Here is a 24,907-nt window from a genome sequence, read left to right as displayed (position 1 = left end):
CCCCACCCATGTCTCCCACCACCCCCACCCCCCAGCCACCAGGGGCAGCCTCCACCAGGCCCCCACCCATGTCTCCCACCACCCCCACCCCCCAGCAGTGCAGGGGCACCCTCCACCAGGCCCCCACCCATGTCTCCCATCACCCCCAGCCCCCAGCCACCAGGGGCAGGCTCCACCAGGCCCCCACCTGTGTCTACCACCACCCCCACCCCCCAGCAGTGCAGGGGCACCGACCACCAGGCCCCCACCCATGTCCAACTCATGTTCCCCTGCACCCCCACCCCCAGCACTGTGGGGCACCTGCCAGCAGGCCCCCACTCATGTCCAACTCATGTACCCCTGCACCCCCACCCCCCAGCACTGTGGGGCACCTGCCACCAGGCCCCCACCCATGTCTCCCACCACCCCCACCCCCCAGCAGTGCAGGGGCACCCTCCACCAGGCCCTCGCCCATGTCCCATCCATGCCCCCCTGCACCTGGGTCCCACCAATCCCCAATCATGTCCGTAATGGCCATCCTCCCCTGCCAAAAGGCCCAACCAACTATCACATCCACCCACATATCAAAGGCAATTACATGTTACACACCCAATGTAAATAATGCAAATTAACACATGTCTGTCACACACAATGGCTGCAAGTGAATGTTAAAACACCCAACATGACATGCATGAAAGCAATGAGATGATACGACACATTGAAGGATGAAAATATAAATGTATTTAAAATCAACTTGAATGGAAATGAAATGAGAAAAACCACAAAGCAAAACAACCAAAAGAAGATGAATGTCCATGAAAAAAATCAAAAACACACAGCACAATCAAAATAAATGGTGTCCAAAGTCACAGTCAGAAAATAAATCCAAGGGTAAATGATAAACAAAAAACATTGCTCCATGGCGATGAAAAAACTCCATAAAAAAGAAAAATCCATTGAAGAACTATTTACAAGATAATCCCGGGTCCATGAGCCCAACCAAATGAAACCTAACTATGACAACTAACTAAAAACTGAACTACATACAAAAACGTGGCGCATTGTCCAATCGCAACCAAATAAAAAAAAAATAAAGGAAACCTAACACTTACTATATAACTATATACAAAGGCGGCGGGCAAGTCCAGCGGCTCACTCCGTGGTGTTCTGGGCCAGGGCATCATCGAACTCCTGTTCGATGTCCCGGAGGCGGTCCTGTTCCATGGCCCCGAGGGTCCGCAGGGACGACGCCGTCTCCTCCTCCAACCCCCTGCGGATTGCCTCGAGGCACTCGGCCCGCCTCAGGGACCTCCGCATGGAGTTCTCCGCCCTGACCATTGTGAGCCGTGCCTCTTCCGCCCGCCGCCGCTCCGCACCTATCTGCTGGCCCAACCGCTGCCACACAGAAGACACACCCCGTCCTGGGTCCACCTGCCCTCCGGCCGATGCCAGCACTGCCTCCTGCTGCCTGCACATCCTCCGCCGGCTGGGGTGCAGTTGTTGATGTGGCCACCCCTGCTGGACGTCCGACTCCCGACTGTGGCAGGGATGCCTCCTCCACCAGCCTGGCATCACCGTCAGAGGCAGCTCCACAGGGCACCCAGGTGACTGATGGGTGGGAAGATGGCACAGAGGACGGCTGGCGCGTAGGGGGTCCAGTTGAGGAGGGGGTCGGAGCAAGCCCCATCAGACGGAGGAATCTGGCCTGGGTGACCTGTCCCAGCAGGCTGACGTGGTCAACGAGCCATTCGAGATGACGTGAAGTCTCTTCATGAAAAGACTGCAGATCACCTCGCATGGCCCGTTGACGCAACGCCACACCAGCCAGGACAGGCTCAACCAGGACCTGGATAGCCACGTCCGCAGGCAGAGGAAGGCCAGTTGACGTGAGCTCATCCCCTGCCTGAAAACGGGTCTGGACGTAGGCATCCCTGCTGGTGCAAGATGATGCAAGGACAGGATCAGGGACAGGATTGCACACAGGCACCTCCGCGGCGGCCTGTGCTGCCTCCTGTCCCTGGTCCTGCACTGCACCACTAGCACCAGTGGGATACCCACCTCCAGACCCCGTCTCTGGTGCTTGCACGGCCTCCTCCTCCACCAAACCCCCCACCAACCTGGATGACTCCGTGCCACCTTCCCCTGTTGGGCCCTGTGGGGTCCCAGCTGCCCCTTCTGCTGCCGAGGAGTCCAACTCCAACCTCCGCCTCTTGGACCTCCCCCCAGCAGCTGCGGCCTGGGACGCGGCACCGGACTCCTCACTCCCCGACGAGATCACAACATGGGAGGGGAGCCGGGCCTTGCGTCTCCGGCTGGCGGTCGGATCCCCGCCGCTGTGCTCCACAGCACCTTCTCCGCCCTCTTCATCAGTTGATGCTGCAGACAGGGAGAAACAAAACACAGGCATCAGGGCACTGTGCAATGGACACATACACACATGACAGTTGTACATGAGTGGCATTGGCAAACCTCAGACATGTCATCACAATCCCCAACACACATGTCATTACAACTCGCACACATTAGCCATACCACAGCCATATCGCAACTGCCACCACCATCCATACACATACAACAGCATGAGCAGCCAAAGGTGAGCCAGACATCACATGCAACACAGGAAGTGCACCACACATGTACACACACCACCACACTTGCATGCATGTGTACACCTCTGCCAAGTGTCGCACTGTTCAGACGGGCATCCATGTCACATCTGCCAATCAGGCTTCCACATACCGCTGTCACATGCATCCATGTTGCATCACTGTTGCACCCTTGTCAAATACACACACATACACATGTACACAGTGCTGATACATGCAGCCAAAAACAACATACATGCGTGACATCACGGACATGTCTATTTACATACACATTCATCCAAACATGTGTGCCCACACAACTGCATTTGGCATGCAAGCCTACACACACAAGCACCATCCATGTCTCACACATTACAGCCTTCGTATGTGTCAGCCCCACGGCCCTGTACACCCCCACCCATACTCAACCCCATACAAACAGATGTGCAACCTGCACACTACTGAATAATCACCACACACACTGCTCACAATCAAGATGCATGTACACTCACCGCTCGACTCCAGACGGGTCTGCTTCTGAAGGACATGGACGTGGAGCGCTGGGGATATGCGTTCCAGGACCCTCATCTGTTCTTCCGACAAGCGGCCCCGGCGCCCCTTGGCATCCGCTGCCTTCAAGAGGCGCCGGGCCTTGTTCAGGGTCCTGGACCTGAATTCCTCCCAGCGCTTCCTGACATGTTGTAAGTCGCGGACTGCCACCCCCTCCGCGTAGATGGCAGTCACGATGTCAGTCCAGATCCGAGTCCATCCTTCCTTGTCGGCGCAGGAACTTCCGAAGAGGGCATCATACTGCCCCAGGACTTGCTCCACCAGGACACCAACTTCGGTGGCACTGAAGCTGGTGCCCCTCTGCCTCTCTGGCCGGGGGTTGTCAGTGGTCCCAGGTGGTGTTTGCCCTGACATGACAACCCCAGAGGCAGGAGTGGGTGGGCAACTGGGTCCTGGGGCTGGGCTGTGGAGCGATGGAATCCCAGTCGGGAGTCTTCGGTTCCAGCAGGGGTGGTCACAGCAACAGCACCCCTGGCTGATGTGCAGGCAGCAAATGGCAGTGCACGTGGGCAGCAGGCAGTCAGGCAGCAGCAGATGGCAGGTGGGAGCGTGCTCGGGGCTCTGGGGGGCAGTAGTTCGGCCTTCTGGGCAGGAGCGTGGTCTTCCGTGTGCTTACGCGTGGCCAGCTTGATACAGAGTGATTTGGCACGTGAAAAATCTGCACTTCAGCGTGTAATTCGAGGAAAGGCCCTTAGCGCGTAAGCGCGTCTGCACGCATACGCATTTTCATTGGACAGAAGGCCCCTCAAGCGCAAGCGCCCCTGTGACGTGACGCGTACAGACCTGCATGGGCATTTCAGCGCACGTGAAAAACTGCACGTCCGCGTGTAATACAAGGAAAGGGCCATGCGCGTAAGCGCGCATGGAAACTGCACGTCCGTGTGTAATACGAGGAAAGGGCCCATGCGCGTAAGTGACGTGACGCGCGCGTGCGTTTCCCTCAGCACGGGTTAAAGGTGAGCGGGCCCAGCAGTTCGCTGTATGTGTCTTTCGTGGAGACCGACGTGTGTTGCTGCTTCCTGTTGTTTCGTGCGCCATCACAACTTCACAGCTATCAAGGACGTATCTCTTCTTTTGGCGGGGGTATTGGCTACGCGTATTTTTCTGCATCGCGCTAGTCAGACAGTGAGTCGCACACGCTCTTTTTCCCACTGCGGGTGCCCCTGTGTATGGCACCCATTTTCGATGTCATAGTAGCCTGCGTGTCCCACACGTACGCGTTATTCGTGTTACTGGGTGCCACCGCGTACTGCGGGAGGTTGAATCCACGCACGTAGGCTGCAGGGTTGCGTGCACGGTTTTACTGCAGTTTTGGGGTGCCTGAGCGTTGCGTGACCCGTCACCACATCACCGTGGTCACATACAGCCTTGCAGGTGCAGGGGGGCTGTTAACATCTTGCTTCCCACCCCCTTCACCCCAATTGCCCAGGTCAATTGTGGTGTACACCTCCCATTGGCACCACTCCATCTGTGCCAGCACTACTACATCTGTGCCATGGTTGGGAGGCCACCAAAGGTGAGGGGCGCCTCAGCTGGGCGTACTCCTCGTGGCGGGCGTGGTCGGGGACGTGGCCGTGGTGACCAGGGAGTAGGGGGACTCCAGGGTGTCCAGGGCAGCCACAGAGGGGGAAGAGGCAGGGGTGCGCCACTTGAGCACAATGTTGTGCCATGTGTCGGTGCAGCCATGCCACCACCCCCTGTGGTTCCGGGGGATGCAGCTCCTGCATCTGGCACTGGCACCCATATGACCCGGCAGTCCATTCCATCGACTGCCACGGGCCCAAGGGTAGTGGTAGCTGCAGGTGCAGCTGTGGACACCGCCACCCAGGCTCAGGGTCTGCCAGCGCAGGCTGTGTTGGCACTTGAAGAGCCCTTGGTAGATCTCCAACAGGCCAGGGGGGAATCCATAGGGGCAGGCCAGGCTGCTCAGACCAAGACACATGTCCCTGGGGCAGTCATGTCATCTGCTGCCCCGAACAGCCGGGTGTTGGCAAGTGCAGGGGCAGATGCACCCAACAGCACTCCGGTTGTGAGTCTGCCAACCAGGACCGTTGCGGCCAACGACCCTGCCACAGCTGATGTTGCTGCGCAGGGTCAGGCCTCTGATCATCCCTCCACCTGCCACTCCCTTGGCTCAATCCGCCGAACCCACTGGCCATACTGGTCAGGGCGGCATTAGCCAGCCAGGGTCTGCGCCACAGTCCAAGAGGAGGAAGGTTGCACCTGCAGCACAGGCTGGGACCCCACACACAGCCACGACCTCCTGCAGGTCGAGGAAGAAGCCTTTCTGTAAGCAGGAATAGGACTTCCTCGTGGACTACGTGTGGGGCCACAGCCGTGACATGCTAGTGGGTGCCAATAGTCAGACCACGGCTGCCCAACGTGACACCCACTGGAAACATGTTGCGGAACATGTCAGTTCATTCGGCCATGAGGTGCGCACGGCGCAGGAGTGCAAAAAGCGTTGGAAAGACATCAAGTGCAGCACTAAGGCCAAGCGTGCCTCAAATTACAACTTGACTCTGGTGACTGGCGATGGGCCTGCAGCAGAGGAGGAAGAACTCACTCCGCATGAGGCTCTCGTTGCGGAGTTCATACCACCTGAATTGGTCGAAGGAGTGGGAGAGAAGCTGGACTTTGATGGCCAGTCCAGTGAGTGTTGATGCGTGTTTGTTGAGGACGTGTGTGTTTCACTTGTGGGATGTGTTGTGCATGATTGCTGCTACATGTGACGTGTACATGGTTCTGATGTGTAAGTAATGCAATGCTACCGTCATGCATGTCTCCTCTGCCTGCATGCGGGACTCCATGTAGGCATGCTCCCTTGCCCCTCCTCCGCCACTCTGCACCCCAGTTCCACCTTTGCACTGGTCTGCTTCAATCTTGCCAATGTGTACTTTCTTGTTCATGTGTCCTGTGTAGATGATAACTTCCAGCGTAGAATCTGCCAGACAAATGCCGTGTGGTACAGCCTTAGTACTCGATGCAGGGTATCTCACTTGTACTGTGCATGGGTCAGATGTCCCGCAGGGACATGAGTGCCCATTCATGCTCCATGTGCATTGCACGCATGCCCCTATGTGTCCTTGACTGGATGATCACTGTAATATAAGTCCTTGGTTACATACATTGCCTGCCATCTCATCAGCCTTCCCATGTCAACTGTGGCTCAGTCCTGCGTTGCACACATGTTTAGTCTCTGACAATCTGTGTGGCTCACAGGCCTCAGCCTGTTCAATGGCCAATGACTCTGTCCAACTCTTGTTGTGTCTTCTTCACACGTGGGCGGCCTCCGGAGTTTCCATCATGTGTCCTGCCGACTGTCCCAGCATCATTTGCAGTGTTGTAATTTGAATCACATTAAGCTGTTGATGCCAGTCAACACTGCCTGTCAATACACAGGTGTATGGTCAGCCTTTTGATACCATGCTAGGCATCCCTGCTTTGGTACTGGGGTGGAGGGGTGCTTGGCTTCTAGACATGGTACACATTGAATGCACAATGCACGTGATGTCTGAATTTGACATTGCACTGCCTTCACATTTCCTGGCACACACCATGTAGTGCTTGTACATGTAGGTAGTGAGTGGCGTACACATTTTCTGCACTGCATAGACCCACTTCCATGGAAACTGCCACCTTTCAACAGGTCTGATCACAGAAGCTATTCAAAGTATACCCAGCATGCATGCCAGGTCATATGTTGTGTGTCACATGTCTGCCGGATGCCTTTGCTGTCGATGTGTGTGTGTGTTGTGTGCTTCTGACATGTGTATTGACCTTTTACTCTCTATTTTTCAGGTGATGACGCAATGGAGGCAGAGGATGGTGTTGTCATGCAAGACACAGGGTTGGTAACGCCACATCAACCCGGCACTAGTGGGGGTCGTGGGGTGGTAGGCCACGAAAACCCCCAAGTGCTGCAGTCCATCTTGTCTCTGGCTGCCTATGAGTCCAGCCTTGATGACGACTCTGACGTCCATGTTGAGTTGGATGAGCATCAAGTCCATGTGTCAGGGGTGAGTGATTCTGATGTGGATACTCCTCTGTCTGCGACACCTGCACTGAGGGATCAGACAGTCTTGGTTCCTCCGCCCGTGGTGGATCGAGACGCAGGGTCACCCTCCACACCAGTCACTGATGTGCCTGGGACATCACGTCGACGGGGGCATGTAGTCGTGCAGCCGCAGGCGGTGCCAACACAGCGAGGACCCCCGGTCCTTGGGTCCCGCAGGGGTCAAGCCCGGCAACGCGGTCGCCGCGCGCAACCGCTGTATACTGAGTGGGAGCAAGACATGACTGCCAATTCCGAATGGCAAGGGGCAGCAATGGAGAACATCGCTGAGAGCATGGAGCGTGTGGCCCAATCTGTGCTCCCCACTGCTAGGCAGGTGCTTCTCCAGCAGCAGGCGGCCCGGTCCACGGCCCGCTCGCTCAGGCTGGGCATGGTGGCCTCAGACAGGGCACGCCAGGCTGAAATGTCGTCTCTGCGTCAAGCAATTGCTGCTCAAGCAGAGGCGCACATGGATGCCCTGAGGGAGGAGTATGCTTCCCTCAGATCCACTCTGGGTGTCCTTATGATGTCCCAGAGGCAGCAGGCAGAGGAGAGGTTTGCACAGCTTGAGCGTACCATCTCGGCTGAGCTACAGGCTTGCCGGGAGGTGCAGCGGTTGTCCAGCCAGGCCTTGCAGGAGGAACTCTGTGTTACACGTGCTACCTTGCAAGAGGAAGCACATGTATCACGGGAGGTTCTGCATGCAGACCTACGTCACATCGCCACACAGAACCAGGCTCACCCGTCCGGCAGACTTGCTGCCGACGAGGGGCAAGCTGCGGCTAGGCGTGGCAAGGCTACTGTGCCACGTCCTCCTTTCCAGGATGAGCCAGACTCGGACGACCATCTATCTCCCACATAGGTCGTGCTGTGCAGGCGTTGAGCCCATGGAGAATTTTTTTTTGGCTCAGCATCATCGCATGTGGATGTTGAGCAGCACCCTGTACCTCCCCCCTCCTGGGTGCCTCCCCTCCCCCCCGGGTTGTATGTGGCCATTTTTGATTTTTCTTTTAGTTTAGTTAGTTAAGTTTCTGTTTGATAGTTAGTTTAAATAGGTAATGTAGGTTTTCCATAGTTAGTGTAATTAGTTAATAGTTGATTTAGTTTAAAATTGCTAGTCTATTGTGCTTTCATGTGATGGTGCGGTGCTTTGTGGCTTTTGAAGGCATCCACTGTCTGTTCCAGCTGGGCCCTTCATGGTTGTCTTGTGTATGTGTTTGCTGCTTGGGTTCCTTCACTCACATATGCCACTCCTGCCTCCCTTATCCATGGGCTCGCAAGGATGGCTCGGTGTTACAGCATTTTACACAAGGGCTTTGGACTGTCATATCTGTGGCAAGTCTGGTGCTGTGTGACTTGTGTTGACACCCCTAGTGGGGATGATTTAGGTGTCATTGTCCACTGTTCAGCTTTTGCTAGATGGGGTGTGTCATGATTAATGTGGACATTGATTGCTATGCATTGTGTAGTATGTTTCATATCTTTCCTGTACATGTGCTTGTTGCAATTCATGCTGTAGATAGTGTTCCACACTTTGGAGGTGAAAGACGGACTGATGGTGTGATTTGTGATGTGACTCTCTGACATGGTCAAGTAATGAGATGCCTGATGAGACACACACAGATGACTTTGAAGCATTAATCATGTGTTTCATGCCCTTTCTGCAGGGGGATGAGCCTCCAGAGCACCTTTGCCAGCAGACATGGCCCATTGGACGACGGAATTCTGGACCCGTTTGTTGGTGCCCACATGCACATGTGTGCAGAAGCAGAGGCACAGTGATTGCAGACCCACATCCTAGAACTGCTGACATGTTCCAAGGAACTCCAGGCAAGGTGAGCATCACAGGGGGGCCACGACACAGCAAAGCTTGCACCAGGCGAGTTGCACATGCAGGCTTAATCACAGCAATGAGGGTGAGCTTAGACGAATATTGGTGTTGAAGCACACAATGCAGCTCAGATGTGTTTGTGGACTGATGGCTGCTGATAGTAGGGTTGTCTGGGACACATGCAGGGGCAGTGGCACATACCCTCCGGTACACCAAGGTCCATTGAGCCACTTGTATCAACCATGTAGCCTTCCGAGACATGGAAAGGGGCAGCTCACAGGGACATACAGCAAGGGACATACTCGGGTGCAGTGCGTGTCTTTTCAACGTACTTCATGATAAATGCACTGCCAACTTTGTTTCGGTCATGGTGGTACGCAACTTTCTCTGTAGTCATGGCTTGCTATATGGGTCTGTCTGCTTACCCAGGGAACATTGCATGTTGTGTGAATTGTGACACATTGGTGTTCCATTTGCCACGCACCCAGCAGCGGCTGCCTTACTGCATTGACTGTGTATGACCCGTTACATGGGTGATGTTATATATGGGTACGAAGCATCAACCACAGATTGTCTGTTTGTAGAGTAGTCTGTTGCTATGGGGCATGTTTGGTGTTGTGTTTTTGTGCAATTGGCACGTACAGGTTGTTGACTGTGTCTCTCTTTGCAGCATTGCAGTGCTCCTGTAACCGGACCTGAGAATGCGCAGGCAGGAGGCCAGCACTCAAAACCAGAGCTAAGTGTCTTGTTGTTTTTCTTACGAACTGCTCTGCATAGGCTTGCTGGGGAGTGTACTGATGCATGGATGTATGTGTGGTTCAATTTGGTATGTTTTTTTCTCCCTAATCACCCGTGATCCTATGCAACTTTGAAACCTGTACCCTCTACCCGGTGTTCCTGCTTCCCGTGCCTATCCAAGCAACGTTCCCTGACCCTCTTTCCCCACTGGGGTTGCGGATGCCTGTGTAAGCCCCGAACTTGCAGGCGCCAAAACCCTAGAGGGGGTGGTTGGTTCGTACCACTCCTGAGCCTGGACTACAGAAGGCCATGACAATGATGTCCAAGTTTGTTTGGATTGTGTATGTCTTCATGCAGGTTGTACATTTTCGTGCATTCCCTAGTTTCATGTGTCATTCCTCCTCCCCTCTCCTGCCGCTCATTCCAGTCATCCAGTGTGTCAACACCTGTCCCGACTGCATATCCCTGAACCTCATTCCCCACCAGGGTCTCAGGGGCCTGTGTGAGTTTGACCTTGCAGGCACCCGGGACATGGTGGGGGTGGTTGTTTCGTGACACTCCCGCGCCTGTACAGGGGACCTGTGACAGTACACATCCATTCATTGTGCATCATCCTATGTCATGTACCACACATGTCTCACATCCTATCGTGACATTGTTTTGCTGTGCTACCTTGGTTGTTGCATCATTGTGGTAGTACTTGGCCTTTGTGAGGTACTGCTACGTCAAGTCATCTACTGGAGGGTGTTCGGGTTCGTTTTTATGCCTTTGAATTTGTGATTTTGGAAATGAGTGTGGATTCTGAGGATTCAGGCATCTTTTTACACACAAGGTGGGAGATGATGACGAAGGGTAAAGGTGATCCTGTGGCCAGGTGGAATTGAGGTTTGGAGGCTCCATGACCCAGGTGCAGTTGTTCAGTGGGTCATGGTCATTTGTGAGAGAGGGGGGGTTGTTGTTGATAGTTGCCTTGCCCTGCAGTGTGATGGGAACTCTGACATAGTAATGGTGGTATCCTATGTACATGTTGTGTTCTGCTGATCAATGCCTGTTCAGGTGTTGTGTTTTCCTTTCAGGTGCGAGGGGATAGTTGTGGTTTGACATGCTGGGGTGTACACATGGTGGATGTTCACATGTGATGTGTAGGGAACACTGATGGTCACTTGAGTGCACATGCATATGTGGAGTGCATGTCCTTGCAGAACCACACACTTGCACTCTTATGCACTACATGTACTCCCACCCTTGCATATCCACATGTACACTGTTTGCCTTCTGGTGCCCACTGTGTCCCGGCAGCACATGTTCTGTGACCGATCATGGATCCAGTACATGCCTAATTTGATGTTTGACGTGGTCTGTCACTTAGATGTGATGCTCAGGGTGTGCATCACACACAATGGCTGTTCACTGTGCTGTGCGCTGAGCAGTGTGATGCACAAGTAGGACACTGCACACATGAGCTGCAGTGTTGATTTTGCAATGCATAATGTGCATGTAGACAGGCATTCATTGTGATGTTACGTCTACGACTGTTGTAATGCATTTGGAAATGACTTATTTTGGGTGGGAGGTTGTTGGTCTGTCATTTCATCTGATTCCGGGTCAGGCAGCAGTGTCCGATGCCACTGTGCATTTAGGACATGGCAATGTGTACCTTATCGTTACTGCATTGGTGTATGGGTATTGCGTGCCATGTCATGTTCATGTTTGGGAGGGTTTCAGTGACATGACAGTGATGGCCATGGCCTGGTTTGCAGGTGTGTGTGATGCACACCTTGCATGTCCGTGTCATCCGCTTCTCAGAGCAACTAGCTGCAGGTAGATTTCTCTCCGCAGCAGGGCCCTCCCTTCCGGCCTGACTTGAACTTGAGGGGAATCATCTCCAGTTCTGAAGGCACCTCAAGACCTTCCTCTTTGCTTCTGCTTACAGTCTGCCTCTCCCTTGCAGAATTCTCCACTGGAACTGCACAGGAGCAGCAACTGGGCCATTCTCACCGACTTCGGTCCCTGGCCCAGCCACTCTCCACTTGCACTGCCTCCCTGGCAACCCCTGCACTGCAGTACTGTCTCTCTATCCCTACAGCCCTCCCTTCCCAGCACTTGTCTGCACTTACCTTTGTAGTTGCCACCAGGCGACCTATGTATTATTTTTTTGGGCTACTTCCCCTGTACTGGACTCCCCCCCACCCCTCCCCTTGCACTTTTCCCATTCCCCCTACCCCTGCACTTGCACGATCCCAATGACACCTGGCCTAGTAGTACCGTTCTCTGTGTTCCCTTGTTCCCACCTCCCTGCCTCATTGCGCCTTGGAATACTTGTGTATGGGCCATATCATGTCATATGTCATATGTGTGCCTTTTGGTCACACAGGATAGCTTGTGTTTAAGTAGCTAGGGATGCAGACGATGTGGCACTTCCATGGCAACTTTCTCAGGGTGGTAGGGTTGTGACAGTTAACTGTCTCTTTGTCATCATCGATTGTCACCTGGTATGTGCCAGGCCTGTGTGCACTCAGCATGGGTGGGAGTTTAGGTGAAAAATGTGGCCACAAGCTGGGTCCGGGCTTCCTCGCCACGTGCCCTGTCCCCTCCCATGGGCAGCGCCTGTGCCTGTGGTTGGGGATGTGGGGGCACCAGCATGTCCACCGGGACGCCCTGCCGTGTTGCAACATTGTGCAGGACACATGCTGCCACAATGATCCTGCACACTACTGGTGGTGCATAGAGTAGTTGCCCACCAGAGCGGTCAAGGGAGCGGAAACGTGACTTGAGTACTCCGAATGTGCGCTCCACTATGCCCCTGGTTGCAATATGTATCTTACCTGGGGTGGTGTGGTGGGGTTCCGGTTGGCGTCATCATGTGGTTGCTCAGAGGGTAGGCACTGTCCCCTGGGGAGGTGATAATAGTTGAGATTATTAGGGTTTGGATATTTGTCTGTGTGTGACTTGCATGCATGTGCAAGGGCATTTGTACTGACCTAGGAGCCATGTGTCGCCATGCTGCCCAGCTTCCAGGGCCCGGCTCAGGGCGGACATTCTGTATATGAAACTGTCATGGGTGGAGCCAGGGTAGTTTGCATAGACAGAGGTGATGATTCCCTTTGCATCACATATCACCTGTACATTGATGGAATACCAGTGCTTGCGGTTTCGGTAGATGTGCTCAATGGCCCTAGGTGGACGTAGGGCCACATGGGTGCAATCTATGGCACCAAGCACATTGGGGAAGTGTGCCACCCTGAAAAAATCCAGGACAACGGCCTGCCTTTCTGCGGGTGTTCTGGGCATGTATATGAGCCTGCGGACTGAGGGGCGCGCTGTCATGATTGCCAGTACCTGGTGTAGGCAGCGTGACTGCGTGGCCTGTGAGACCCTCCCACTATGGCAGTGGTCCGCTGAAATGACCCAGTGGCCAAAAAATGCAGGACATTGAGCAGCTTCTCCAAGGGGCTCAATGCTTGGGAGCAAAGGGTGGGGGATGTGAGGTCATCTTCCCACTCCCTGACCAGGTCTAGGATGATATGGGGTGGAAACCTATACCTGCCATAGACCTGGTCGTCAGGCATCCCAAAAAGGCTTGTCCGTGGTGCGAAAATGCGTGCCCTGGCTATTCTCCTCCTCATGCGGTGTCCCACGATCAGTGCAGCGACAAATGGGGCATTCATCGTAGCTGTATATACGCGTTGGTTGTTTGCGCGCACTTTTATGCTGTGCCCGGGGCGCTTCCGCCTGCCTTCGTGTGGCAGACGCGTTGACGCCTGTGCACGTCTTTTGCCGTGCGCGGGTTTCCCGTATTAGGATACGGTCCGAGTGTCATCGCGTGTGATTGGAGGGGAGTGAGCGTACACGCAACTGGCCTGAGTACGTGTGTTTCGGGGTGCGCGGGAAGTTCCATACGCGATTAGCCTGGGTATGTGTGTTCCGGGGTGCCGGGAACTTTCACACGCGATTGGTGGAAATCCACGTGTGTTCTGTCATCACGTGCAATGAGGGAAACACCTGCGTGCGTCACGTCACAGACGCGCTCACGCGCTAAGGGCCTTTGGTCCAATGAAATCGCATATGCGTGCTGCTGTGCATACGCGCTAAGGGCCTTTCCTTGTATTACACGCGGACGTGCAGTTTTCTGCGCGCACTTACGCGCATGGGCCCTTTCCTCGTATTACATGTGGACGTGCAGTTTTTCACGCGCGCTGAAATGCCCATGCACGTCTGTACGCGTCACGTCACGGGGCGCTTGCGCTTGAGGGGCCTTCTGTCCAATGAAAATGCGTATGCGTGCAGACCCGCTTACGCACTAAGGGCCTTTCCTCGAATTACACGCTGACGTGCAGATTTTTCACGTGCCAAATCACTCCGTATCAAGCTGGCCACGCGTATGCACACCGAAGACCACGCTCCTGCCCAGAAGGCCGAACTACTGCCCCCCAGAGCCCCGAGCACGCTCCCACCTGCCATCTGCTGCTGCCTGACTGCCTGCTGCCCACGTGCACTGCCATTTGCTGCCTGCACATCAGCCAGGGGTGCTGTTGCTGTGACCACCCCTGCTGGAACCGAAGACTCCCGACTGGGATTCCATCGCTCCACAGCCCAGCCCCAGGACCCAGTTGCCCACCCACTCCTGCCTCTGGGGTTGTCATGTCGGGGCAAACACCATCTGTGACCACTGACAACCCCCGGCCAGAGAGGCAGAGGGGCTCCAGCTTCAGTGCCACCGAAGTTGGTGTCCTGGTGGAGCAAGCCCTGGGGCAGTATGATGCCCTCTCCGGAAGTTCCCCCGCCGACAAGGAAGGACGGACTCGGATCTGGACTGACATCGTGACTGCCATCAACGCGGAGGGGGTGGCAGTCCGCGACTTACAACATGTCAGGAAGCACTGGGAGGACTTCAGGTCCAGGACCCTGAACAAGGCCCGGTGCCTCTTGAAGGCAGCGGATGCCAAGGGGCGCCGGGGCCACTTGTCGGAAGAACAGATGAGGGTCCTGGAACGCATATCCCCAGCGCTCCACGTCCAGGTCCTTGAGAAGCAGACCCGTCTGGAGTCGAGCGGTGAGTGTACATGCATCCTGATTGTGAGCAGTGCGTGTGGTGATTATTCAGTAGTGTGCAGGTTGCACATCTGTTTGTATGGGGTCGAGTATGGGTTGGGGTTTACAGGGCCGTGGGGTTGACACATGCGATGGCTGTAATGTGTGAGACATGGATGGTGCTTGTGTGTGTAGGCTTGCATGCCAAATGCTGTTGTGTGGGCCCACATGTTTGGATGAATGTGTATGTAAGTGGACATGTCCGTGATGTCACGCATGTATGTTGTTTTTGGCTGCATGTATCAGCACTGTGTACATGTGTATGTGTGTGTATTTGACAAGGGTGCAACAGTGATGCAACATGGATGCATGTGACAGCGGTATGTGGAAGCCTGATTGGCAGATGTGACATGGATGCCCGTCTGAACAGTGCGACACTTGGCAGAGGTGTACACATGCATGCAAGTGTGGTGGTGTGTGTACATGTGTGGTGCACTTCCTGTGTTGCATGTGATGTCTGGCTCACCTTTGGCTGCTCATGCTGTTGTATGTGTATGAATGGTGGTGGCAGTTGCGATATGGCTGTGGTATGGCTCATGTGTGCGAGTTGTAATGACATGTGTGTTGGGGATTTTGATGACATGTCTGAGGTTTGCCAATGCCACTCATGTACAACTGTCATGTGTGTATGTGTCCATTGCACAGTGCCCTGATGCCTGTGTTTTGTTTATCCCTGTCTGCAGCATCAACTGATGAAGAGGGCGGAGAAGGTGCTGTGGAGCACAGCGGCGGGGATCCGACCGCCAGCCGGAGACGCAAGGCCCGGCTCCCCTCCCATGTTGTGATCTCGTCGGGGAGTGAGGAGTCCGGTGCCGCGTCCCAGGCCGCAGCTGCCGGGGGGAGGTCCAAGAGGCGGAGGTTGGAGTTGGACTCCTCGGCAGCAGAAGGGGCAGCTGGGACCCCACAGGGCCCAACAGGGGAAGATGGCACAGAGTCATCCAGGTTGGTGGGGGGTTTGGTGGAGGAGGAGGCCGTGCAAGCACCAGAGACGGGGTCTGGAGGTGGGGATCCCACTGGTGCTAGTGGTGCAGTGCAGGACCAGGGACAGGAGGCAGCACAGGCCGCCGCGGAGGTGCCTGTGTGCAATCCTGTCCCCGATCCTGTCCCTGCATCATCTTGCACCAGCAAGGATGCCTACGTCCAGACCCGTTTTCAGGCAGGGGATGAGCTCACGTCAACTGGCCTTCCTCTGCCTGCGGACGTGGCTATCCAGGTCCGGGTTGAGCCTGTCCTGGCTGGTGTGGCGTTGCGTCAACGGGCCATGCGAGGTGACCTGCAGTCTTTTCATGAAGAGACTGCACGTCATCTCGAATGGCTCGTTGACCACGTCAGCCTGCTGGGACAGGTCACCCAGGCCGGATTCCTCCGTCTGATGGGGCTTGCTCCGACCCCCTCCTCAACTGGACCCCCTACGCGCCAGTCGTCCTCTGTGCCATCTTCCCAACCATCAGTCACCTCGGTGCCCTGTGGAGCTGCCTCTGACGGTGCGGCCAGGCTGGTGGAGGAGGCATCCCTGCCACAGTCGGGAGTCGGACATCCAGCAGGGGTGGCCACATCTACGACTGCACCCCAGCCGGCGGAGGATGTGCAGGCAGCAGGAGGCAGTGCACGGGCAGAGGCACAGCAGCAGCAGCAACGTGGTGGGAGCCATGAAGGCTCGGGGCCTTCGACATCGGAGGGGCAGGCATCGGCCGGAGGGCAGGAGGACCCAGGACAGAGAGTGTCTTCCGTGTGGCAGCGGTTGGGCCACGCCATAGATCCGGAACGGCAGCGGGCGGAAGAGGCACGGCTCACAATGGTCAGTGCGGAGAACTCCATGCGGAGGGCCCTGAGGCAGGCCGAGTGCCTCGAGGCAATCCGCAGGGGTTTGGAGGTGGAGATGTCGACGGCCCTGCGGACCCTCGGGGCCATGGAGGAGGACCGCCTCCGGGACATTGAGGAGGAGTTCGATGATGCCCTGGCCCGGAACATCCACAAGTGAGCCGTGAAACTAGCCCGCTGCCCTTGTACATAGTTTCTAGGTAGTGTTAGGTTTCATTTTTGTTTTTATTTTATTTGGACCTTTCGGACATTGGCCACATTTTTGTATATAGTTTATTTTATTAGTTAGTGTAGTTAGATAGGTTTCCTTTATTTTGTTGGGATAATGGACCCTGGATTGTTCCCATGTACATAGTTGACAGTTGGATTGTATTTTTTTTTCTATTTTTAACCATGGAGCAATGGCTTTCTTTTTTATTTCCCATTGGATTTTGTTTTTTGGACATTGACTTTGGACATTACTTGGATTTTTATTTTTGGTTTTGCTTTTTTTGACGGACATGCTTCTTTTCATTTTTGTACATTCACGTTTCTGTTTCTTCATTTTTTAATTCTATTGATGTTTCCTTTAATACATATTATTTTTGGTGAACTTCAATGTGTGGTATCTCATTGGTTTCATGCATTTCATGATATGTGTTTTGAGATTCACTGACACCCATTGGGTGTATGTGAGGGAAATGTGTTTGTTTCGGAACTTGCAATTGGTGTTCTGTGATGTAATTGCAAATTATGAGTGGGTGGATGCAATACTCGGGTGGGTGTTTTGCATTTGGAGGCTGACCATAGGGACCAGGGATCTAGATTGTGATGACATGTTGGCTGGGGAACATGAGTTGCACATGGGTGGGGGCCTGCTGGCAGGTGCCCCACAGTGCTGGGGGATGGGGGTGGTGGGAGACATGGGTGGGGGCCTGGTGGAGGCTGCCCCTGCACTGCTGGGGGGTGGGGGTGGTGGGGAACATGAGTTGGACATGGGTGGGGGCCTGCTGGCAGGTGCCCCACAGTGCTGGTGGGTGGGGGTGGTGGGAGACATGAGTTGGACATGGGTGGGGCCTGCTGGCAGGTGCCCCACAGTGCTGGGGGGGTGGGGGTGGTGTGAGACATGGGTGGGGGCCTGGTGGAGGCTGGCCCTGTACTGCTGGGGGGTGGGAGTGGTGGGAGACATGGGTGGGGGCCTGGTGGTGGCTGCCCCTGCACTGCTGGGGGGGTGGGGGTGGTGGGAGACATGGGTGGGGGCCTGGTGGAGGCTGCCCCTGGTGGCTGGGGGGTGGGCGTGGTGGGAGACATGGGTGGGGGCCTGGTGGAGGCTGCCCCTGCACTGCTGGGGGCTGGTGGTGGTGTGAGACATGGGTGGGGGCCTGGTGGAGGCTGCCCCTGCACTGCTGGGGGGTGGGGGTGGTGGGAGACATGGGTGGGGGCCTGGTGGAGGCTGCCCCTGGTGACTGGGGGGGTGGGGTGGTGGGAGACATGGGTGGGGGCCTGGTGGAGGCTGCCCCTGGTGGCTGGGGGGTGGGGGTGGTGGGGAACATGAGTTGGACATGGGTGGGGGCCTGCTAGCAGGTCCCCCACATTGCTGGGGGGTGGGGGTGGTGGGGAACATGAGTTGGACATGGGTGGGGGCCTGCTGGCAGGTGCCCCTGGTGCCTGGTGGGTGGGGGTGGTGGGAGACATGGGTGGGGGCCTGGTGGAGGCTGCCCCTGGTGACTGGGGGGGTGGGGGTGGTGGGAGACATGGGTGGGGGCCTGGTGGAGGCTGCCCCTGGTGACTGGGGGGGTGGGGGTGGTGGGAGACATGGGTGGGGGCCTGGTGGTGGGTGCCCCTGCACTGCTGGGGGGTGGGGGTGGTGGGAGACATGGGTGGGGGCCTGGTGGAGGCTGCCCCTGGTGACTGGGGGGGTGGGGGTGGTGGGAGACATGGGTGGGGGCCTGGTGGAGGCTGCCCCTGGTGACTGGGAGGGTGGGGGTGGTGGGAGACATGGGTGGGGGCCTGGTGGAGGCTGCCCCTGGTGACTGGGGGGTGGGGAACATGAGTTGGACATGGGTGGGGGCCTGCTGGCAGGTGCCCCACAGTGCTGGGGGGTGGGGGTGGTGGGGAACATGAGTTGGACATGGGTGGGGGCCTGCTGGCAGGTGCCCCACAGTGCTGAGGGGTGGGGGTAGTGGGGAACATGAGTTGGACATGGGTGGGGGCCTGCTGGCAGGTGCCCCTGGTGTCTGGGGGGTGGGGGTGGTGGGAGACATGGGTGGGGGCCTGGTGGAGGCTGCCCCTGGTGACTGGGGGGGTGGGGGTGTTGGGGGACATGGGTGGGGGCCTGGTGGAGACTGCCCCTGGTGGCTGGGGGGTGGGGGTGGTGGGAGACATGGGTGGGGGCCTGGTGGAGGCTGCCCCTGCACTGCTGGGGGGTGCGGGTGGTGGGAGACATGGGTGGGGGCCTGGTGGTGGGTGCCCCTGCACTGCTGGGGGGTGGGGGTGGTGGGAGACATGGGTGGGGGCCTGGTGGAGGCTGCCCCTGGTGACTGGGGGGCTGGGGGTGGTGGGAAACATGGGTGGGGGCCTGGTGGAGGCGTCCCCTGGTGACTGGGGGGGTGGGGGTGGTGGGAGACATGGGTGGGGGCCTGGTGGAGGCTGCCCCTGCACTGCTGGGGGGTGGGGGTGGTGTGAGACATGGGTGGGGGCCTGGTGGAGGCTGCCCCTGCACTGCTGGGGCGTGGGGGTGGTGTGAGACATGGGTGGGGGCCTGGTGGAGGCTGCCCCTGCACTGCTGGAGGGTGGGGGTGGTGGGAGACATGGGTGGGGGCCTGGTGGAGGCTGCCCCTGCACTGCTGGGGGGTGGCGGTGGTGGGAGACATGGGTGGGGGCCTGGTGGAGGCTGCCCATGGTGACTGGGGGGGTTGGGGGTGGTGGGAGACATGGGGGGGCCTGGTGGAGGCTGCCCCTGCACTGCTGGGGGGTGGGGGTGGTGGGAGACATGGGGGGGCCTGGTGGAGGCTGCCCCTGCACTGCTGGGGGGTGGGGGTGGTGTGAGACATGGGTGGGGGCCTGGTGGAGGCTGCCCCTGGTGACTGGGGGGGTGGGGGTGGTGGGAGTCATGGGTGGGGGCCTGGTGGAGGCTGCCCCTGGTGGCTGGGGGGTGGGGGTGGTGGGGAACATGAGTTGGACATGGGTGGGGGCCTGCTGGCAGGTGCCCCACAGTGCTGGGGGGTGGGGGTGGTGGGGAACATGAGTTGGAATTGGGTGGGGGCCTGCTGGCAGGTGCCCCTGGTGACTGGGGGGTGGGGGTGGTGGAAGACATGGGTGGGGGCCTGGTGGAGGCTGCCCCTGCACTGCTGCGGGGTGGGGGTGGTGGGAGACATGGGTGGGGGCCTGGTGGAGGCTGCCCCTGGTGACTGGGGGGGTGGGGGTGGTGGGAGACATGGGTGGGGGCCTGGTGGAGGCTGCCCCTGGTGACTGGGGGTGGTGGGGAACATGAGTTGGACATGGGTGGGGGCCTGCTGGCAGTTGCACCACAGTGCTGGGGGGTGGGGGTGGTGGGGAACATGAGTTGGACATGGGTGGGGGCCTGCTGACAGGTGCCCCACAGTGCTGGGTGGAGGGGGTGGTGGGGAACATGAGTTGGACATGGGTGGGGGCCTGCTGGCAGGTGCCCCACAGTGCTGGGGAGTGGGGGTGGTGGGGAACATGAGTTGGACATGGGTGGGGGCCTGCTGGCAGGTGCCCCTGGTGACTGGGGGGTGGGGGTGGTGGGAGACATGGGTGGGGGCCTGGTGGAGGCTGCCCCATGGTGACTGGGGGGTGGGGGTGGTGGGAGACATGGGTGGGGGCCTGGTGGAGGCTGCCCCTGCACTGCTGGGGGGTGGGGCTGGTGGGAGACATGGGTAGGGGCCTGGTGGAGGCTGCCCCTGGTGACTGGGGGGTGGGGGTGGTGGGAGACATGGGTGGGGGCCTGGTGGAGGCTGCCCCTGGTGACTGGGGGGGTGGGGGTGGTGGGAGACATGGGTGGGGGCCTGGTGGAGGCTGCCCCTGGTGGCTGGGGGGTGGGGGTGGTGTGAGACATGGGTGGGGGCCTGGTGGAGACTACCCCTGCACTGCTGGGGGGTGGGGGTGGTGTGAGACATGGGTGGGGGCCTGGTGGAGGCTGCCCCTGCACTGCTGAGGGGTGGGGGTGGTGGGAGACATGGGTGGGGGCCTGGTGATGGCTGCCCCTGCACTGCTGGGGGGTGGGGTGGTGGGAGACATGGGTGGGGGCCTGGTGGAGGCTGCCCCTGGTGACTTGGGGGTGGGGGTGGTGGGAGACATGGGTGGGGGCCTGGTGGAGGCTGCCCCTGGTGACTGGGGGGTGGGGGTGGTGGGGAACATGAGTTGGACATGGGTGGGGGCCTGCTGACAGGTGCCCCACAGTGCTGGGGGGTGGGGGTGGTGGGGAACATGAGTTGGACATGGGTGGGGGCCTGCTGGCAGGTGCCCCTGGTGACTGGGGGGTGGGGGTGGTGGGAGACATGGGTGGGGGCCTGGTGGGGGCTGCCCCTGGTGACTGAGGGGGTGGGGGTGGTGGGAGACATGGGTGGGGGCCTGGTGGAGGCTGCCCCTGGTGACTGGGGGGGTGGGGGTGGTGGGAGACATGGGTGGGGGCCTGGTGGAGGCTGCCCCTGGTGGCTGGGGGGTGGGGGTGGTGTGAGACATGGGTGGGGGCCTGGTGGAGGCTACCCCTGCACTGCTGGGGGGTGGGGGTGGTGTGAGACATGAGTGGGGGCCTGGTGGAGGCTACCCCTGCACTGCTGGGGGGTGGGGGTGGTGGGAGTCATGGGTGGGGGCCTGGTGATGGCTGCCCCTGCAGTGCTGGGGGGTGGGGGTGGTGTGAGACATGGGTGGGGGCCTGGTGGAGGCTGCCCCAGCACTGCTGGGGGGTGGGGTGGTGGGAGACATGGGTGGGGGCCTGGTGGTGGCTGCCCCCGCACTGCTGGGGGGGTGGGGGTGGTGGGAGACATGGGTGGGGGCCTGGTGGAGGCTGCCCCTGGTGGCTGGGGGGTGGGTGTGGTGGGAAACATGAGTTGGACATGGGTGGGGGCCTGCTGGCAGGTGCCCCACAGTCCTGGGGGGTGGGGGTGGTGGGGAACATGAGTTGGACATGGGTGGGGGCCTGCTGGCAGGTGCCCCTGGTGACTGGGGGTGGGGGTGGTGGGAGACATGAGTGGGGGCCTAGTGGAGGCTGCCCCTGGTGGCTGGGGGATGGGGGTGGTGGTAGACATGGGTGGGGGCCTGGTGGAGGCTGCCCCTGCACTGCTGGGGGTGGGGGTGGTGGGAGACATGGGTGGGGGCCTGGTGGAGGCTGCCCCTGGTGGCTGGGGGGTGGGGGTGGTGGGAGACATGGGTGGGGGACTGGTGGAGGCTGCCCCTGCACTGCTGGGGGGTGGGGTGGTGGGAGACATGGGTGGGGGCCTGGTGGTGGGTGCCCCTGCACTGCTGGGAGGTGGGGGTGGTGGGAGACATGGGTGAGGGCCTGGTGGAGGCTGCCCCTGGTGACTGTGGGGGTGGGGGTGGTGGGAGACATGGGTGGGGGCCTGGTGGAGGCGGCCCGTGGTGACTGGGGGGTGGTGGTGGTGGGAGACATGGGTGGGGGCCTGGTGGAGGCTGCCCCTGCACTGCTGGGGGGTGGGGGTGGTGTGAGACATGGGTGGGGGCCTGGTGGAGGCTGCCCCTGCACTGCTGGGGGGTGGGGGTGGTGTGAGACATGGGTGGGGGCCTGGTGGAGGCTGCCCCTGCACTGCTGGGGGGTGGGGGTGGTGGGAGACATGGGTGGGGGCCTGGTGGAGGCTGCCCCTGGTGACTGGGGGGGGTGGGGGTGGTGGGAGACATGGGTGATGGCCTGGTGGAGGCTGCCCCTGCACTGCTGGGGGGTGGGGGTGGTGTGAGACATGGGTGGGGGCCTGGTGGAGGCTGCCCCTGCACTGCTGGGGGGTGGGGGTGGTGTGAGACATGGGTGGGGGCCTGGTGGAGGCTGCCCCTGCACTGCTGGGGGGTGGGGGTGGTGGGAGACATGGGTGGGGGCCTGGTGGAGGCTGCCCCTGCACTGCTGGGGGGTGGCGGTGGTGGGAGACATGGGTGGGGGCCTGGTGGAGGCTGCCCCTGGTGACTGGGGGGGTGGGGGTGGTGGCAGACATGGGTGGGGGCCTGGTGGAGGGTGCCCAGGTGGCTGGGGGTGCAGGGGGACATGCGTTGGTGGGCAGTAGTGCAAGTTGACATGTGGGTTGGCTGGTGGGCATGGCCATGGTGGATGGGGTGCCTGCATGACATGTGCTGGGTAGGCCCCTGTGGTGTGAGCCACCTGCAGGGGCCGTGGAGGGTGTAGAGGGAACACCTGGGAGGACCCACACGTGCATTTCACGTGTGCTGCTCCCCGCGCACCCCTGTAATACACGTACCCTGATGGAATTGCGTGTGGAACTTCCCGCCGCACCCCTGTAATACACGTACCCTGATGAGATCGCGTGTGTGACTTCCCGCGCACCCCAGAAATACACGTACACGCTCAATCGCGTGTGTAACTTCCCGCGCACCCCCGAAATACACGTACCCCGCTCAATTGCGTGTGTAACTACCCGCTAACCCCCGAAATACACGTACCCCACTCAATCGCGTGTGTAACTTCCCGTGCACCCCCGAAATACACGTACCCTGCTCAATCACGTGTGTAACTTCCCGCGCACCCCCGAAATACACGTACCTCGCTCAATCGCGTGTGTAACTTCCCGCGCACCTCCGAAATACACGTATCCCGCTCAATCTCGTATTTAACTACCCGCTAACCCCCGAAATACACGTACCCCACTCAATCGCGTGTGTAACTTCCCGTGCACCCCCGAAATACACGTACCCTGCTCAATCACGTGTGTAACTTCCCGCGCACCCCCGAAATACACGTACCTCGCTCAATCGCGTGTGTAACTTCCCGCGCACCTCCGAAATACACGTATCCCGCTCAATCTCGTATTTAACTTCCCGCGCACCCCGATATACACGTACCCCTCTCAATCGCGTGTGTAACTTCCCGCGCACCCCCGAAATACACGTACCCCGCTCAATCGCGTGTGTCACTTCCCGCGCGCCCCCGAAATACACATACCCCGCTCGCACAGGCCCAATTGCTGTATGTTGCCACTTTTGTGATGCGCTGGGACTCTACCGCCTGCCTTCATGTGGCGGACGTGTTTCAGCTTGTGCGTGTCTTTGGCTGTGCGTGGCTTTGCCCTATTCAATTCCATGAATACGTGTGGTTCGAGTGCGCGTGGGCGTTCCGTCTGCTTCCCTGCAGTACATCCCCAGTTACGCCCTTATTTTCGCGCGTTGTTCCCCATTACGCGCGTTACGCCTCGTGTCCCGCCCACTTTCTGGTGTATGCGCCGAGGTTGTGCGCTTTCACTGTGCGCGTTGCGCACGCCTTTCGGGATGTTGCAGTGACTTGTGCGCCATGCACGGGTTTGGCGCACATCCCGAGGTGAACACGCGCAGGGACTTCCATGAATCTTTGCGCTTGCGCCTGCTTGCGCCTGCTTGCACAACGATTTTCGGCGCACGTTTGTTCCATGAATCGGCCCCTAAATAAGCATTTGTAAGATTTGCTGGTAATCTCTGCTTTAGAGTAATGGTACTATCATTACATTCAAACCCTCCACATTTTTTTTTATATATGCAGTGTAGTGCCCTGAAATGGTTGTGGCTCCTGCATGGTAGATTATAACTATTGTTGTGAAGGTTTTCTTACCAAGTGATATTTGACCATGTGTGAATCCAGTCAGTTTGCAGTTGTTTTTGTTACCATCTGCATTGTAACGTAGAAGCATTAGTATTATTTATTTACTATGTGTTTGTATTACTAACGTGGAACGATTATCCGAATTGTAGGTAGAACATAATCTACCATGGTTTGCATTTTGTACAAGTTGCTGAAATGGAATGGATTCACAATTAGGTATTGATATATATACAAAGCGTGGTCCTCCCTGGAGAACCAATTTTGGACAAAGGTGTTGGGTCTTCCTAGAGGGACGACGACCTCGTGTATCAGATATGAGTTATCCCTGAGCTCACTACATGCAAGGATTGTGTGGAATTGTTGAATTTATATCGAAAGACTCGAGCGCGAGAAAACATCTTGCAATTTGAACTTCTCCAAAATGCAACGTCGCAAGGGCAGAACTTGGTGGCCTTGTGGATGCACAGATGCGAAAGCTTACTGGT

This window comes from Ambystoma mexicanum, chromosome 12, assembly GCF_040938575.1.
Source record: "Ambystoma mexicanum isolate Mex_15411 chromosome 12, UKY_AmexF1_1, whole genome shotgun sequence".
Taxonomy (NCBI): domain Eukaryota; kingdom Metazoa; phylum Chordata; class Amphibia; order Caudata; family Ambystomatidae; genus Ambystoma; species Ambystoma mexicanum.
The sequence above is the reverse complement of the archived record's forward strand: the minus strand, read 5'-3'. Positions refer to the sequence as shown.